This window comes from Marmota marmota, unplaced genomic scaffold (assembly GCF_001458135.2).
Source record: "Marmota marmota marmota unplaced genomic scaffold, marMar, whole genome shotgun sequence".
Taxonomy (NCBI): domain Eukaryota; kingdom Metazoa; phylum Chordata; class Mammalia; order Rodentia; family Sciuridae; genus Marmota; species Marmota marmota.
Genome location: NW_026000249.1, coordinates 21,424,872 through 21,442,952, shown reverse-complemented (window position 1 = coordinate 21,442,952; position 18,081 = coordinate 21,424,872). Strand labels below are relative to the sequence as shown.

The following is an 18,081-nucleotide window of genomic DNA, read 5'->3' as shown; positions in this document are numbered from 1 at the left end:
GTTCAAGGTGATCAAAATACAAAATTTTTAAATAACTACACGACCTGATCTTACACTTTTGCAACTTGACACTCACATTCACTCTCTGCCCAACTACCAACTCAAGGACTAGAACATTGGTATATTACTCTACCTGTGTGCAGCTTCCTTATCTCATCCATTAGCATTCCCCATTCTGAGGGAATAAACACCTAGATCCATCATCTTGTAATTGTATTTATTTATTTATTTTTAGTGGTACTTAGGAACCCAGGAGTGCTCTACCACTGAGCCACATCCCCAGCCCTTTTAAAAAATTATTTTGAGACAGGGTTTTGCTAGGTTAGCCAAGATGGCCTCAAACTTGAGATCCTTTTGCTTCAAACTTTCTAAGTGGCTGGGATTGTAGGTATGCACCAATGTACCGAGCTCATCCTCTAATTTTAAAATATTTTACTGCATATATATGCTTCAACAATATTTGTTCAAGTTTATTGTAGCAATTTAAAGTGTGATTTTGGGGTGCTTGGAATGTGGTTCAGTGGTAGAGTACTTGCCTAGCACATGTGAGGCATTGGGTTCCATCCTCAGCACCACATAAAAATAAATATACAGGTATTGTGTCCATCTACAGTGAAAAAAAAATTTTTTTTAAAGTATGACTTTTGGGCTGGGTGTGGTGGTGCATGCCTGTAATTATCCCTGTAATCCTAGTGGCTTCTGAGATTGAGGCAGGAGGATCAAAAGTTCAAAGTCAGCTTCAGCAACTTGGCAAGGCCCAAAGCAACTCAGCTAGACTATGTGTCTAACTAAAATACAAAATAGGGCTGGGGATGTGGCTCAGTGGTTGAGTGCCCCCGAGTTCAATCCCTAGTGCCAATAAAGAAAAAAAGTATGACTTTCGGACTTCCTATAGCCTCAATTTAAGTTTTGTCTGCACTAGTTACTAGATAGCAGACCTTCAGCAATTTACTTAGGTTTTCTGAGCCTCAGTTTTCTCATCCATAAAATTGGAGATAATAATAGTACTTATGCCATAGTGCTATTGTGAAATAAATAAGTGGAAATTATTAGTTCAGTGTGTGGTATAGATTCTTTGGGGTTTGATTTTATATTTAAATTTTATTAAAAGTATATTTGGTGCTCAAAGTATTTCACACAATCACATCCCTAAAATTTATCATGTTTTGTGTATCAGAAGTTCCTTTGTTTTCAATACTATATAAGCAACATAACTGTTCATTTTCTTGTCAATGGGCAAGAGGATGGTTGAAGATCTGTTTGTTATTTTGAACAGTGCTGCTCTGAAAATTCTTGTACATATTTCTTGAATCAAATACTTCTGCTTTTTATGCCACAGATGGATATCTCAGTATTTTACAATGCCATGGAATGAAATCCAGATCCTATAGCCCTAGATTCTAATAGCTGTCTTGTTTGTCCTTATTGAGCCACTGATACACTTAAGCCAAAACAAATTATTCATGGTTATTATGAACTTACGGTACTGCTGGTCGATACTAAATCCTTTTCTATGAATCCCTCAATACTCTTGCTCCCAGGGTCTGGTCTGTACTGCGCTAACTACTTTTTTTTTTTTCTGAGATTTTATTGCTAGGTTTAAAGTCTTCATACTCTGGGTCTTTACTTACTCATTCCAGAGTTAGCTGGATCACTCTGGTGTCTCTTTTTCATTGTACTTTTTCTTAGTATGTCTTTATTTTTTGGTTTGTTTGGCAAACCACAGGCAAGGACTAGAGAGCAACTAGCTCATTTGGTAGCTGTTCACAGAAAACACAAGTGGGAGTGGGAGGCAGGAAGAGTGAGGAAAAGATTTAAAAAAATGGTAGTTTGTTACTGAGCTGGCTACTGTGTTAGAAAACTGAGCTCAAAGCTTTGGAGACTCTCTGAGGAGTGCTATGGAGTACATTTTGAATTGTTACTCCAAAAGGGCAGGAGGTGGGGGACTCTGTCCCTTTGCATCATTGATTGAGGGTTGTCCAGGAATATCGTATCTCTTGTATTTGGTAGGATGAGTGAATTCCTATGACTTTGAGGAGAGTCTTGAGGCAGAAACACTGAGAGATGCAGCTACTTGACTTGGCAGGGCTTTGGGAGTGTGGGGGCTGTTCTTCACAGAGCTGATCAAGTAAGAGGTACGTCAGTAGGATGGGATACCTGCTACATAGCACAAACTGGATTTCTAAATTATCCAATACCATGATTTTTTTGACAACATATACCAAGAAGATAAAATATAGCTCTGTCTTCATGCTATTGAATCCTTCACATCTGATATCATGTGGCTTACTTATAGATGTTTCAATCCATTGTTCAGGTATTTTAGTATATGAAAGCCCTATAGTCGCTTTTTCTTGATTTATGATTAAATCAGGCAAGATTATTTTAAAAACAGTTTGATGTTATATATATNACTTGGAGACTATGCCCCTGATCTTTCTCCCTCTCTCCCTCTCTCCCTCTCTCCCTTCCTTCCTTCCTTCCTTTCCTCCTTCCTGTTTTCAATATGAAGTGGCTTCCAGTTTTCATTTAGACTGACTGCATAAGAGGATGCATTTCTAACTTCATAAGATTATGGCAAATTGTGCTCCAAATTAGTCATGCCACCAATAAACAAAAAAATCTCTTTGCTCAAAATTCTCTCCAACACTTGGTAATGCCAAATTTTTAAGTTTTGGTGACTCTACCAGGTATGCAATTTTCTTCCTAGTTGTGATTTTAATTTAAAGTTCACCAATGAAAAATTAATTTGAACATTTTTATAGTTCCTTTGGCCAAAATTTTAAATGTAGACAATTAATTATTAAATATAAAATATAACTTTCTTTACATTACATTGAATTACCTGGAGTTTCACCAATTGATTATCCAGTAACATTTCTATGATAGTAAACTGTTACTTATGGCAGTTAAATTCAATGCGCATTTTTTTTTTATTGTGTTAGTTATACTCAAGTTACTCCTGAAGCAAGACTACAGGAACTTTTTTGTGTGAATCTGGAAGATTCTTTATGGTGTTTGAGCTCTTATTTTCAGATATTCAGATGTCAAAGTATTTTTAGAATGGGTCTGTAAGGCATCATTATTTGGTAATTATAATCTTGATTGACAGCAAGTACCGTGTTCAATGAAAATGTTGCTGCATTGAAGTAATCCTGGTTTTTGCTAGTGACAGACTGCTTAGATCTAAAGTGGAAAGAAGTGATTTTAAATTCACCAGTATAAAGATATAGGATTTCTCATTAGATACTAAAAGGTTATTGTTGCCCCCAAACTTTTAAAGTTTCTATTTTGTATTTCAAGAATGAAATTTGGTTACTGTCAAGTTTAGGTGTTTTATACAAAAATTACTTTAAAAAGTCATTTCAGTACTGTTTGTTAAAATCGTGAGCTTTTTATTTTGGAAGGAGGGAGAAATTAAAGAAGCTGCAGGCCATGTAATTGTACATATTTCTCATGGGAAACAAAATGTGCAGCTGTGCGATAGACTGAGATTGAAATATGAGGAATTATAGGAGTGTTTGATAGAATATGAATAAAACTAAATAAAATAAAGTGTGATATAACTTAATACACAGTGTTTCATTTGAGAAAAATGAACATTTTAAAGTATTGGAGTGTTGGTCTTTTAAAGGGTCATATGTGATTTGTAATTACAGAATTGTTTTTCTCCTTTCTGAGAGTTAATAGAAGGCTAACATAAAATTCTGTGAGGTAAAAGACCTTGGGCCAAGGCAAAACAGGAGGGATCTGAAGAGAACTATAGATAAGCTGTGAAGTTCTCCAAGTAGATGTTTGAGTTTATACCTAACAGTATTTACAACTAAGATGAATGAATGAAAAATGGTCATGTCTCTAGTTTCAATGTTTTTATGAATCTTAGGTTTATTCTGCTAACATCAGTAAGAAAATTCAAATGAAACTACATGCTTTTGTACATTTCAGATCTCTGAGGGGTGTGCATTAATAAGTATTCAAAAGTATTCTGTCATTTAAATATTATGATAATTTTTATGTAATTGGATTCTCCTTGAATGTATGAAAACATTCTTTACTAGACTAAACATATCCTCAGTGGTTTTTTTAACAAAGTTGTAAAATTCCTTGGTGTTCAGATGTTAATTTTTGAATTGTCATCAATGTGTAGTCTAAATACAGAAAAGCTTGGTCAGAATTATGATTCTAAAGGAAGAAAATTATAGCAAATATCAATTAGTTCTCTTATCAGTGATTAATTCAATTAAATACTTGGATCTTTCATTATAGAGCAGTATGTACATGAAGAATAACCACACTATTTACTATAATCTATAGGAGGAGATGAAGGGAGATTATGATAAAAGGATAAAGTTTGATAATAAAAAGCCTTGTTAAGATATGACACAAAAGCAAAATGAAAAAAAATTCATAAAATCAAACAAAAATTCCATAGGAAACCTTATATCGGCAAAGCAGTTACATGAACTCCAGTATGTTTTTTAAATTAAAATATGAAACAAACGATTTCAAAGTAGTTTTGCAAATAAGAATTTACTCAAGATGTTTCATGAAGTGAAATGAGTGTGACAGTGAAGTAATTATTCCAGTAATGATGATATTAAGTGAAACTTTCATTATAAAGTCCAATAATAGTAAGGATATTTGCTCATGAATTTACACTAGGATGTTTTTAGTTTAGAGGACATCCTTATCAATGAATAAATGCATGGAGTATGTGATTGTCTTTAAATATTCAAGAAAAGCAGTATATTAGTTCCACTTAATTACATGGAAAAAAACCAAACCTCTGTCATTTTAATAAATTAGTCATGATCATAATATTTATGTAGACTTCACTTTGCTTGGCAGATTGATTTGACCTAACCTACAAATCGGTGTGGTCATCCTCAATCAATATGCTTTTGTGTCCCACTATACTCTCGTTCCTGGAGTACCAAAATAGCATACTAGCTGGGCTCACTTTTATGGTCTTGCCCCCTTCTATCCAACATAATTGCAGCATTTGCAGCAACCTTTTAAAAAGGTCAATTAAATCATCTCACCTCTTCATTAAAACTCTCCTCATTCTACCAAGAGTAAATTCTAAACCTTTTACCTTGACCTATATATCTGGACTGTGCCTTTCTCTCCAATTTCCATTCAGCTTTGCTTTGTGGCTTCAGGCAAGCTAGTTTTGTCTTTGTTCTTGAATGTAATAAGCTCTCAACCTCTGTGTCTGTGTCTACTTATTTACTATTCTCTCTGCATAGGATGCTCTTCTGTTTTCTGAGCAAGCAGTTTTTTTTTCACTCATTTGTTCATTCATTTATTCCATAATTCAGTACCTCTCAACTGAGGGCAATTTTGCTCCCTAGTCAATATTGGGAAATAAATGGAGATAGCCATAGCCATCACAACTGAGTAGAGAAGTGATTGCTACTAGTATCTAGTAGGTCAAGACCAGGGATATTACTAAACATGCTACAATGTACAAAACAGCCGATCATGACAAAGAATTATCTTACAGAAGATATTAGTTGTGCCAGGACTAAGAGTCCCTGCAAAAATTCAACACTTCTAAGGTCTCGGGAATATGGTGATAAACCAAATGAACATGGCCCAAACTTTCATAAGCTGATTCTTTAGGGGGAAGACAGTCAATAAGCTAGTTAAAAACTGAATATATATTTTAAAATAATGCTAAGTGCTGTCAAGGAAGAGGTGACCAAAGAGTGACTGGTGAACCCTACATCTCTTCTTATGCTCTTTCTCCTGGTCAAGAGTATTTCTAAATACTTGCAGGCCAAATAAGTGCCCTAGGAGTCATGATTCAAAGGAATGTTAAGTTCTGATATTGTTCCATTTTATTTTGTTCTGATGCTGGTTAGTTGGGTGCAATTATCTTTGTGAAAATTCATTGACCCCTGAGCTATGACTTGTACAAGTTTCTTTACATATCTCACATTCATATATAAAGATTACATGGAATTCTAAAGCCAAATTTCACCCTTTCTTCTCATTCATCCAGTACCTCTAACAAGTCAGCTAGATTCCATGCTGTATGTTCATTGTTGAATGCTTGCTATATATGATACTGTGATCAGTTTTTAGATCAGTTGAGGAAATACATAACTGGTCTAATACCCAAAATTTTTTATGGTACAAGTATTATTATTCCCATTTTACAAATGAGAGAGGACAGACAAGCCAAATAACTTGTCTGTGGTCACATAGCTAAAAACAGAGAGGTAGAGTTTCAATTTGAGCCACTGTTTTTAATCATTATATCTTACCTCTCATGAATTCTATCTCCACAAAACTGTGAATACTCCCACCTTCCCATTCCATCCATACCACCCAGCTTTAGTTGACATCTTCAGAGCTTCTTTTCTATTATTGTAATGATAATATCTCAAGAAATCATGTGTACTTTAGTCTACCCCCAACTCAGTCTAAATACTGCCAGAGTTAGTGCTTGTTCTGCTGTGTAAATATTCATATGTAGTTTAGTTAAAATCCATTAACACAGCAGTTAGTGACCTTGGCTACATATGAGAATTGCCAGCCCCTACTCAAGATCAATTATACCAGAAGCTCTGGGGATGGGGACCTGAGAGTGAGCATTTTTTAAAAGCTCCTTAGGTGACTATAATGCACAGCCAAACATGGGGAACATTGTTTTAATGTCTCCTGATAGCTTTTTTTTTTTTAATCCTAAAAGCTATCAGGAGACATTAGGCACAATGGCTTTTCATAATCCTGTCCCTGCATCCCTCTCTCTTTTATCCTCTACTCTAAATCTCTTCTTCCTCACATTCTTTCAGCACCTTCCACCGATATATGCTTCATTCTAATTATGCAAAAATGTTTGGTCACCTAGGGGGTCATGATTTTTATATCACACCTTTATATATACCAATCCTTCTCTCTCAATGCTTCTTTTGTTTCTTAATTTATTTCAACTCATGTTAAAACAAACTCATGTTTATCTTTCAAACAGCAGGTCTGGAATCATTTTTAGGGGACTTTTTTTATTTGTTATTCAGCTATTTATTATTTTATGAGTTAATACATGCAAATGGTAAAGTATTAATAAATTACAAAATAATATATATCAATAAGTCTTGTGGATACTCTAGTTTCCCAATTCAGTTTCCCAGAAGTGATCAGTATTTCTAGATTTTTCATGTAGAGTTCCAGAATATACAATGCTTATACAAATATATACAAGTGGGTATATACTTTTGTACACATGGTAATATATCATATACAGTCTCCTCATTTTTTCACTTAAAACAGTGTTTCGTTTGTTATCTTAACATGCACAACTTCATCAGTCTGAATATCTGAAATATTCTGTGATATACATTGAAATTTATTTGAATAAATTAATGTCTATCTATGGCATTTACTTGGTTTCTACCTTTAATATTACAAAAATACTTTAGCATAAGGAACATTACAATAGATAGTCAGCTGGTACATGGTAGTACTTTTACCTGTGTTCTATTTAACACAGTAATTATTTGTGTTAAGTAACTTCAATTCTAGAAGCAAAGTAGCTATTTCAGATGCTATGTGCTTTTATGAAATTTATAGATGAATTATATTGCTTTTAAAAATCATTGTGCCCATTGATTTGTTTTAGGAACACTGCCTCTTTACACATTTCTTTGAAAATATAATCATTGTGGAAATTATTTTAGACTGCAAACACTTTTTCATGTATTCATTCATGCATTTATCAGATGCTGCTTCCATTTAGAAATTATTAAGAATTTAGCCAGGTGCGGTGGTATATGCTTATAATCCCAGCAGCTTGGAAGGATGAGGAAGGAGGACTGTAAATTCAAAGCCAGCTCAGCATCTTAGTGAAGCACTAAGAACTCGGTGAGATCCTGTCTCAAAAATAAAAAGGGGGGGGGGGGTTAGGGCTGTAGCTCAGTGGCAGAGCACTTACCTAGCATTTGTGAGGCACTGTGTTCAATCCTTAGCACCACATAAAGTAAACAAATAAAATAAAGGCAAGCTGTTCATCAACACTACCGAAAAAAAAAAAAAAAAGAAAAAGGACTGGGTATGTGGCTCAGTGGTTAAGCACCCCTGGGTTCAATTCTTGGTCCAAAAACAAACAAACAAACAAACAAAAAAAAAAAAAACAGAAAGAAACTAGTAAGAACTTACTATATGATACAAAATATATTGTAAGTTCCAAAGCTGGACATATTAAAACAGTATAAAATGTCCAAAGCTCCATAGGATACACTTTCTAGTGAAGAATAAAGTAAAATCACAACTACAATATGAAGATGAGCACTATTGTGGAGGTGGGGGATGGAAAATCTAATCCTACCAGAATTTTGAGATGACACCTATAAAAATGTGTTTTCTAAGCTCATGAGAGTGAGTTAGGAAGGTGTTCTAGTAACACCTACAATGCTCAGTAATAAGAAAGGACATTATGCTGTCAGAGAACTTGGAATCCTCAATATGATAATACAGTAGATGGCTTAATATGTGATTGGGTGACAGATGCACATGTGGGAACAGAAAGATAAGCATATCAAGGGTTTATAAACCACATTAAGGAATTGAAATTCCTTATTTTGTCAAGAGTGGTAAGAGGCATGTCATAACTAATCAGTGGGTTAATAAAATAAGAAATGTATTTTGCAAGATAAATTCATGATGGAGAGAATAGATGTGGAATTAGAACTTTTCATATACATTGTGAGAGTTTGCTCAGAGGCAGAAGAAAAGACATGGAAACATTAGAAATACGAGACATGAAATCCTTAGAACTGGATGAGTGATATTAAATGTAGGGATGAAGAAGAAATGAGAGGAGGCCAGATTTTGGGTCATGTCAGCTGGTACATGGTAGTACTTTTACCCGTCTTTCTCATTTGATTGTAAGCTCCCCGGGGCAGAGAAGCTGATTTTACTTCTTATCCACAAATATGTGCCTGTCACATAGATTTCTGATGAATGAATAAACTATACTATTTTGGAAGAGCATTAGACCATATTTTAAAGTTCTACATTTTTTTGAGGATTATACCGTTGATGAGCAGGTATGGAGCAATTTTATATTTTTCTCCTGAAAACATAATATTGTGTATTATTCTTTTTCTCAATAATAATATATTAACTTTATATTGCACATCCACAGTGAGCACAGAATTCATGCCTGCTCATCATCTAATTTCGTAATGTAATTTCTCCATCAGAGGCTTGGACATAAATCCTGCTTTGTTACAGGTATTGCTATAAATGCTCTTCATTTGAAAGGTCAATCGAGTCTCAGTGACATTTATTTTTAGCTCTTAAATGCTTTAATTGCTATTAATGATGAAATTCCTTTAGTTGTCTTTTTTTGCCTTGTTTTTAATTTAGGAAATTTCCCTGGTAGATAGATACTAGACAATTTATGATTCGAAGTTATTTTCCTATATCAATCATGCTTTACCTTGTTTCTGTTTCTTCAGTTTATTCTGCTTGTTGGAAAGTATCTGATGGGTCTCTTTTTCTCTTTCTTTGCAAATTTAATCTTTTGCATAATGTTTTATCATTTACAGAAATGAATGCATTTATTGTGCATAGAAAGAATGGCTTATTATAATCTGACATTTAGTATATAACCATGTGGAATATGCTTTTGATGAATATAATTTCAAAGTTGGGAAATTTCTCATTAGGCAATCTCAAAAGCAAAGTTAAAATTTATTTCAAAACTGTGGCTAAACTTGGAAATTATATTCAGTAATGTATTGTGAGAGTTCTATATAGCAAATTGTCTGTCACACCTTGTAGTTAATAAGTAATAATTTTAAAGATGAATTTTTCCACAATTTAATGCAAGTATTTGAAAGTATCAACATATTTAAGGAAAAAATAACCTTCTTAAACTGTAAACTAGTTCATATTTCATATTTTTTCCTTTAAAAAAGAATTGTAGTAACAGAGATAATATAATATTTATTTAAATATTTAACAGTATAAATGCTCTTTCACATTTTACACTTTGCACTTTTAAATAAATATAAACAAATGTCCACATTATTTAATTCTGACATAGATGAATTAAAATATAAAATAATTCCTTTATAAATAATTAAAATCTACTGTTAGTGTCAATATTTTGGAAAAACATCTGACTACTTTATCCTTTTATTTTATATATATACCACAAACGTATTTTCATCATTTGGTCTAAAATGATGAATAGCTGCTTATTACTTTTCATTTTGGATATATCTACATAACAGGGAATTTAATCGTTTTTGCTTATTCAAACACTTGTTGATTAATAAATTAAAAATATGTAAAAATAAAATTTCATTTACAATTTTAATATGTTACATGCTAACTTCCTCCTCTCAATTTTCTTTGTTTTATTTATTCTCTTTGTTCTTGGATGTATAGTTTTACCAAATTGATGTATTTTCAGCAGATATTTTTAGTTTTTTATGCACTTAATCAAATACTATGAAAGAATAGTCTATAAGCCATTATTCCAACATAAGGAATCCTAAGCAAGACACAAATAATGGACATGTATAAAAGCTAAAAAGGAATACCAACTTGTTTCTGATTAATTCAAGATAATATAAGCTTAAGATTGTAAGGGATAATAGAAATCAACAGTCTGATGGGTCACCCAATATTTTTCTTAAATTTTTTTTCTTAGTTTTAGGTGGACACAATACCTTTATTTTTTTATTTATTTACTTATTTTAATATGGTTCTGAGGATTGAACCCAGTGCCTCACACATGCTCGGTGAGCATTCTACCACTGAGCCACAAACCCAGCCCCCAATGTTTTTTTTTTTTCTTTAGCAGTAAAACCACTTTGAAGAAAATTTAACATAAGGAAGTCTCAATCCAAAAAGTAGTATTAGAGCTGCTCTCCTAAAACATGGGGGTTCGTAGAGCTCAGTTTCAAATCCACTAATAAGTAAAAACACTTATTTTATTGATGATGTAACCAGATCACATAGAATTGAAAACACTTGTTCAAATTTATCTCCCTTGTTTATGCCAGAGCCAATACAAGAATCCAGAACTGTCTGCTTTTAAATTTTAAACATGTTGTATGATATTCGGTAAATAATTTTTAAAAATTTCTCTAAAAAGTTCTGTGCAAGCTTAGGATAATATATGTTCAGCCTGAATTAGATCAATGGCTTTTAGTTTAATTCTTTTTTTCCTTGATATTAGAGAAACAGGAAGTTTATTTACTTATTTCTTTTTAAAAAAATTCACAAAGTTACTTTCTGTTGGGTGTTAGTAAGCTCAAGTAGGCCAGAATGCCAATCTTAACTTCTCAGACCCCATTGCCTTTTCCTTGTTTAGTCTTGTGGGTGGTGACAAGGGAAGGGAGCATATCTCCTTAGGAAAAGAAACACCTTTTCAAAACATAGTCCTTATCACAAATTATTTTTTAAATGCCTGTATGTAGTCTTAAATATTCAGCCAAAGCATAACCATATTTTATCAAAACATTTTGATTCTTGGATTCTGGAAAGGGACTCTTAAAAATAAAATGATCTGTCTACATATGAGATTTGTAATGATATTTAAAATGGATGTGCTTTATTGCCTGACAGCCCCTTTATATTGGCAGAATACTGTAAGGATCTCATTACATTTTAATTTACTGCTGAAAATGGAGAAAAGTTCAAAGGGGAAGCCTAATTAGCGAAATGGTTGCCAACTAATCCATTGAACTAAGCCTGCTAAACACAGTCATGCTCTTCTTAATATTATGAACAAACATTTTATATCGATTGCAGAGAATAAAGAAAAAGAAATGACTTTTATTGAACTTTAAAATAGGAAAAATGAAGACAAAACCTGGATAATCCTTTGGCCATATCAACATCTTCAGCTTGAATTATACAGCACCAGTTGGCAAATGATTTAAAGTTGTTAAAATACAGGAACTGGAAGCTATTAGATGAAAGCTGGTAAATCAGTTGGAACAATCAATGGATAATTTTGATTGATCAAATGTTAAATACTCCACAGATTAGAATCTTCCAACCTAAAAAACATACACATTTTTAATGAAAGATTCACATCTTTGACTTTATCTGCCTATACTTTAATTTATCTGATTATAATAAAAATCAGTTTTTCTTATCTCTCTTTTCTGAACTCCTTTCTTGAACTCTTCTGTTATTCCCTCTCCTTCCTTTATCCTGTTTTGTATTCCTGATTGCTTAATTACATCTGATATTTTCTAAAATGATTATTTTTTTTAGTTACCATTGATATTTTTTACACTGATGTAAGAAATTTTTCTCAGAAACTATAATTTTATATAGCCTTGTTGTAGACTTCTAGGAAGTGGACTGAGGCACAAGAACCATTTTAAGAACATATTCAATAAGCAAAAGAAATAAAAATATAAAAATTTTAGTCAATGTAAAAACAATTTGTTTTGTGATTTATATCATTTAGTTGCTTGAAAGGTCATTTTAAAGTATCTTTGGAGAAGTTAAAAGCATACTTCCTCACTTAGTTGGAACTGGAAGACATTATGCTATGTCCTCGAAAATGACAACAAAAACAGGGTGTATAGTTCCACTGTGTTTATAGACCATATTTTCTTTTTCATTTCATTAACCTATATTTATAATTAGGTTCAATAAATGTGGCAGCACAAATATTTCTCCAACATATCAATTTCAATTCCTTTGGATATAGAACCTACACACAGAAAGACAAATATTGTATGGTCTCACTTATATGTGGAAGTTAACCAAATTTCTGCTTTCATGAAGCTGACTTTTTTTAGTCTAATGCTGGGTGGGAGGAGGATAAGAATTGGGGAAGAGAAGATATTCATCAAAAACTATAGAGTTTTACTTAGATTGAAAGAATGTGTTTTATTGACTTTTATTGCACTGCCTTGTGGTAATATTTGATAATGATGTATATTTCAAAATTGCTGAAATTTTTAGCATTCTCACCAGTAAAAAATGATTAATCAGTGAGGTGAAAGATATGTTAATTAGCTTTGTTGAATCTTTCTATAATATTTACATAGGTCAAAACATAACATTTCATTCCACAAATATTCATGATTATTATTGGTCATTTAAAAAATAAAAGTATACCAATTTTAAAACCTGCTTTCTCAATTCAAAAACTCTCAAACAAAAAGGCTATAGTACTTTATCCTGAATATTTTCTATTTCAGTTGCTTACATATTTAACTTTTCATCACATAGCAGTTCAAGATCTAGTCCACAATGTTCTTGAATCTAAAACAATTTTTTCAGTGACACCTCTGATAAAATGTATCCCTAATAATATATTTAAGATGGTAAAAACACTCTTTTTTGAACACAGAAAACTCTAATTTTGTAACAAAATGGAACATGTTTACTTGCTCCAAATTTTAACTTGGATATCTGTACAAAATGGTTGTCCATTTAATACTCTGTTTTGCTTATCTTGCACTTGGGTGAATTGTCTTGATTACTGGAGTGTTATGTGATATCACTTGTTTTGTTACCAGTACTTTAAAAATAGCTCTATCCCTAAACCCCTTAAATAAGATTTCTTTTAGGAACCTGATTTTTTTCCCTAATCTATAGCTTAGCCCTGAAGGCAATGTGGCCTCTTGCTGTTTACTTCTCATTATCTCTGTACTTTCAATTATATATGTGGCTCTTTGCTTTATTTTAAAACAGTTGTGCATTGCTGATGAGCCCTGAAGTCACCAGGGGTGGCTGGTGTCAATAGTGAGTTTATGTATGGCTATTTTTATCCATAAAGCAGTTTACTTCCTGGATGATGAAAGGCACTAAAGTGAAACCTGCCTCCTATTATACCCTAGGGGTGTAATCAAGAGGGGTTCCATCAGAGCATACCAATTAAATAAGCTAGAGCAGGCTGCTCTGGGTTAGACTAAGGAGTAGGGTTTTCACAGATTTTTGAACTCTTGGAAAAGCATCAGGATACAGCACATCTGATTCTTTTGATAGCACAGTTATGTACATAACCCTCTATGTCATAGTTTCTGCTCAGAGGCTGTGCTCTTAGATTTAATTTTCTTATAAGCCATTACACTCATTATTGTTCATTTAAATCTTGGCAAGATATGCATTGCTAGTTCCCTATGAACTAGATGATCTCTTCTTCTAGACTGTATTTTATCTCAGGGACAATTATAAGTGTTATAAGAAAAGAAAACGAGCATTTTTGCCTGTTTATACTGTATTTGTCTATATAGCTATAGGTATATAGACACACATGTGTGCGTGCACACACAAACACAAACTCAGTAGTCTTATAGCTTCTTGTACATACTTCAATGAAAGTATTGAATCAGAATTCCCTCTACCACCCTCAGGAATATTTCCAGTTTTTCTTTTAAACTTTTAATTTGATTCTTACTGCTATGATCTGGAACCCCAAAGGGTCTTTTGTATCACTTTATACACATTTGGATACTGCTTCTCTGACTGGTGGAGGCTGTCTTATTGGACTAGGTGTATCTGATCAGCTATTGTCCCATAATGATCTCAAAAAGTTATCATCCATAAAGTAAAGCCACAAGTCAAATCTTTGAGCAGCATGGAAGCCCCAAACTCTAGGTGTGATTTAGCACAGTACCCTACAATCCATTACTGTTTGAGGAAAGAATGAAGAATGGTGTTTTTTAAAAACAAAAACTGCAGTTTTCCTTTTATATTCCTGGAGAATTCCAGTATAATGAACTGAAACAGAGCTATAAAGTATTTGTTTTGTGTCAGTTCTTAATCTTCATCATAGTATTACATAACTTATCAACCTGCTTTGTCATTTTTATGCAGCTCATAAAACAAAATATTGTTGGATAAAATAGTTTTCCTTTACTCTTTGTTATAGGCTAAATGCTTATATCTCCCCAGTTCATATTCCCAATGTAATGATATTTGGAGATGGAGACTTTCTCTGAAACTGTGAGAAAATAAATTTTTGTTTTTTAATTCACTCTGTCTATAGTCTTTTGTTATAGAAAGCTGAGATAAGTAAGATACTTTCTTCCCAGAATTGACCTCTGATTTTGTTAACACACACACATACACAAAGCAACAAAAACAACACTGCAAGTGAGGAAGGTAATCATGATATCAATATCAGGTTTATCTATGTAGATGTTTTGGTCAGGTCTTACCAGAATAATTCTGTGTATATAACACTTTTTCCTAACTCAATTAATTGCTTTCAACAAGCATTAATTTTCATGGTAATATGAGTTTGGCTAGCCTAAGATGAGCTGAACTTGCCAGTTCTATATCAGGCCACTGGTCTTCTAGGTTTTGCTTCAAACTGCAGGTTGAGTTTGGAATCCTTCAATACATTATGTACAGAGATGCACACTGAAGAGGCATGAGCTACCCAGTGCCAGTTGTTCTAGGGGAGGGCTCATGTCATAGGATTACAAATTAGCAAGCTCTAACATGCCAGCCCATTTTTGTTTGTTCACATCCAATCGACAAAAGGAAATCACATTTCCCACCGTAGGCTAGATACACAATTCTGTTATCTAGGAGTATAAAAGAAAAATAGGACCAATAAATAAATCCACTGCAGTGAAAAAAGGGGGGGATTATTTACTAGCACCAGGAGTTTAGTTAAAGTGTACCTTGCTTCTTTTCTTTGTGGATATGGAAGAAATATCTAAAAAAAATTTCATTTTTCTAGATTAATCACAATAATGGCACAGCAAAAAAATGCAGGTGTATTAACATTTCACTACTTTGCTTAATAACTCTACTGTTTGCCCCAACAAATTTAATCACATCTGAGAGTTTTTAAGGACCTCTATAATCAAAATTACTGAGGAGGATGATGATTGCTTTTACATCCCAAGGAGTATATTTTATACAAGATAGTTTACACATATCAAGGAAATATATGTTCATAGCCACACACAAAGGATATATTATTCCCCTCATTTTGTAAGAAAATAAATGAAGACCAAGAGAAAATGGATAACACCTTCAATGGTACATAGCTAGGAACTACGGTATAATCTGGTTCTAAGTATGTGCTTTTAATATTACAAGGAATGGAGACAAACTCCATTTATTTTATGGTTGCATGGGAATATAAGGAAGATCAGGAAACAGTTTGACCAACTGAATAGCCAAACAAAGATACTATAATGTCATATTGGAAAACCACAAACACCATGTAATTTCATAAACAATTAGACCATTGAAAGGAACACAGTGTAGCAGTTAGTTGATCAGCATTCCAGCATTGTAGCTGTTAAGTTACTATTCTTATAAGTTAACTGTTCTCATTCCCTGCTTCTACCATCACTTCTCCTCCCTCATGATAACACATTTACTCTAACTTCTCAAGAGAAAGTGTCTGATAAAGGCAGCCAGTCACCATCATGCACCATCATGCACCATCATGTATGGGAGACTCAAGTACTTGAGTCCTTTGAGTTGGTTTTCAGATGTTGTTTCTTTTGCTTAAACAACCATTATGGCCAGTGTGGTAGAATGTGATGTTTGCCTATGCCCAAGTCAGGAAACAACGACAATAAATACACAGTAGCTAGGGGGAATGAAGTTTCCCAAATAATACTTGATATAATGTTAGCAGAGGAAGGAGGTATAGAAAATAGACTGCTACAATATAATACATATATACAATGAGCAAGGATCTATTCTAGTCATTTTTTAATCCTGGCTGCATATTAACATCACCTGGGGGCCTTTGAAGAGGTACCTTTTTTCAGGTTACACCCCAAACCAATTGAATCAAGACCTATGATGTGGAGTTCACATTGGTGTATATTTAAAAGTCCCTCAGGTGATGTCAGTGTGCATCCAAGGCTAAAATCTAACCTAAAAGACAAAAATATGCAGTATGTTGCCAGTCCCAAAGGGCACTGTATGAGTATTGTAAGAGTCTGGTTAGTTCTAGAGACTGATGGCAAGATATGAGACTGGATCAGAATTGTGAAGTTTGAGTGATAGGCCAGATCATGTGAAAATTGTAGGTAAAGTTTCTGCTCAATGATTTCCAACTAACAAATTTAAAACGTGATAAATCAGAGATCTGTGGGCTTCATTTCTATGCCATATGGCTACATTAAACATGAACATACACTGGTAGCATACCCAAAACTATGACCCAATTCTAAAGATGACAAGATTCTAGGTCTGAAGGGTGGAAATTCAATTATTGTCCAGGGAAGAAATATTTAAGGTATCTCAAGTCAGACTATGGTAGCAACTACTATACCTTTGTGTTTACCAACTCTAAATGATCATGTTTTTCTGTTTTCCATAAGTCGTTTTTAACAATAAAAATATTGATTGTACTACATAGTGATTCATAGATTATAATCTCTCCTCATGTTTTCATTCTGTCTTTCTAATAATTTGTTAAGTCCAGATTCTGTTCCAATTTTATTTATAAGAAAACTGAGGGAGCCAGGCACAGTAGCACATGCCAGTAATACCAGTCACTCCTGAGGCTGAAGCAGGAGGGTGGCAAGTTCAAAGCCAGCCTCAGAAACTTAGCAAGACCCTAAGCAATTTGGCGAGACCCTGTCCCAAAATAAAAAAAAAAAAAATGGCTGAGGATGTGACTTTATGGTTATGCACCCTAGGTTTAATCCCTGCTACAAAAAAAAAAAAAAAAAAAAAAATTGCAACTCAAAAGAACACATTTTCCAGGGTCTTGAATATGTGTTCCCAGTGTCTTAAACATTTCCAACAAATTTTAAAGCCAAAAACTTTGGGGAGGGGGGAGAGGGAGAGGCAGAAAGTCAGAGAGTCTGGTTTTCTTGCTCCTGTCCTAGGTCACATTATCAGATGGTCTCCACAGACCACTTCACTCTCTTTCCCTTTATAAAATGCTGATTCTCACGAAAGTGATTAAAGGGAAAAATAGGAGGACAAGTAAATTTAGATTAATTTTAAAAATTACTTTGAATCTTTTTCTAGTGTCAGAAAATGTAGTTTTAAATTTAAATGATTCTAATATTACTCTGTCTTAATTTATATTTTTTCTTTCCCTCTTGCTCCCTTCCGCTACCTCCCTCCTTCCCCCATTCCTTCCTTCCCCCCTCCCTCCCT

The 18,081-nt window shown here is 33.5% G+C and overlaps 1 protein-coding gene across 5 annotated transcripts in view; it reads left to right on the top strand.

Annotated features, from left to right (window-relative positions):
* The window catches only part of LOC125614152 (dystrophin-like), a 753,869-nt gene that overhangs the window by 697,615 nt on the left and 38,173 nt on the right, over positions 1-18,081 (top strand). The window lies entirely within an intron of this gene.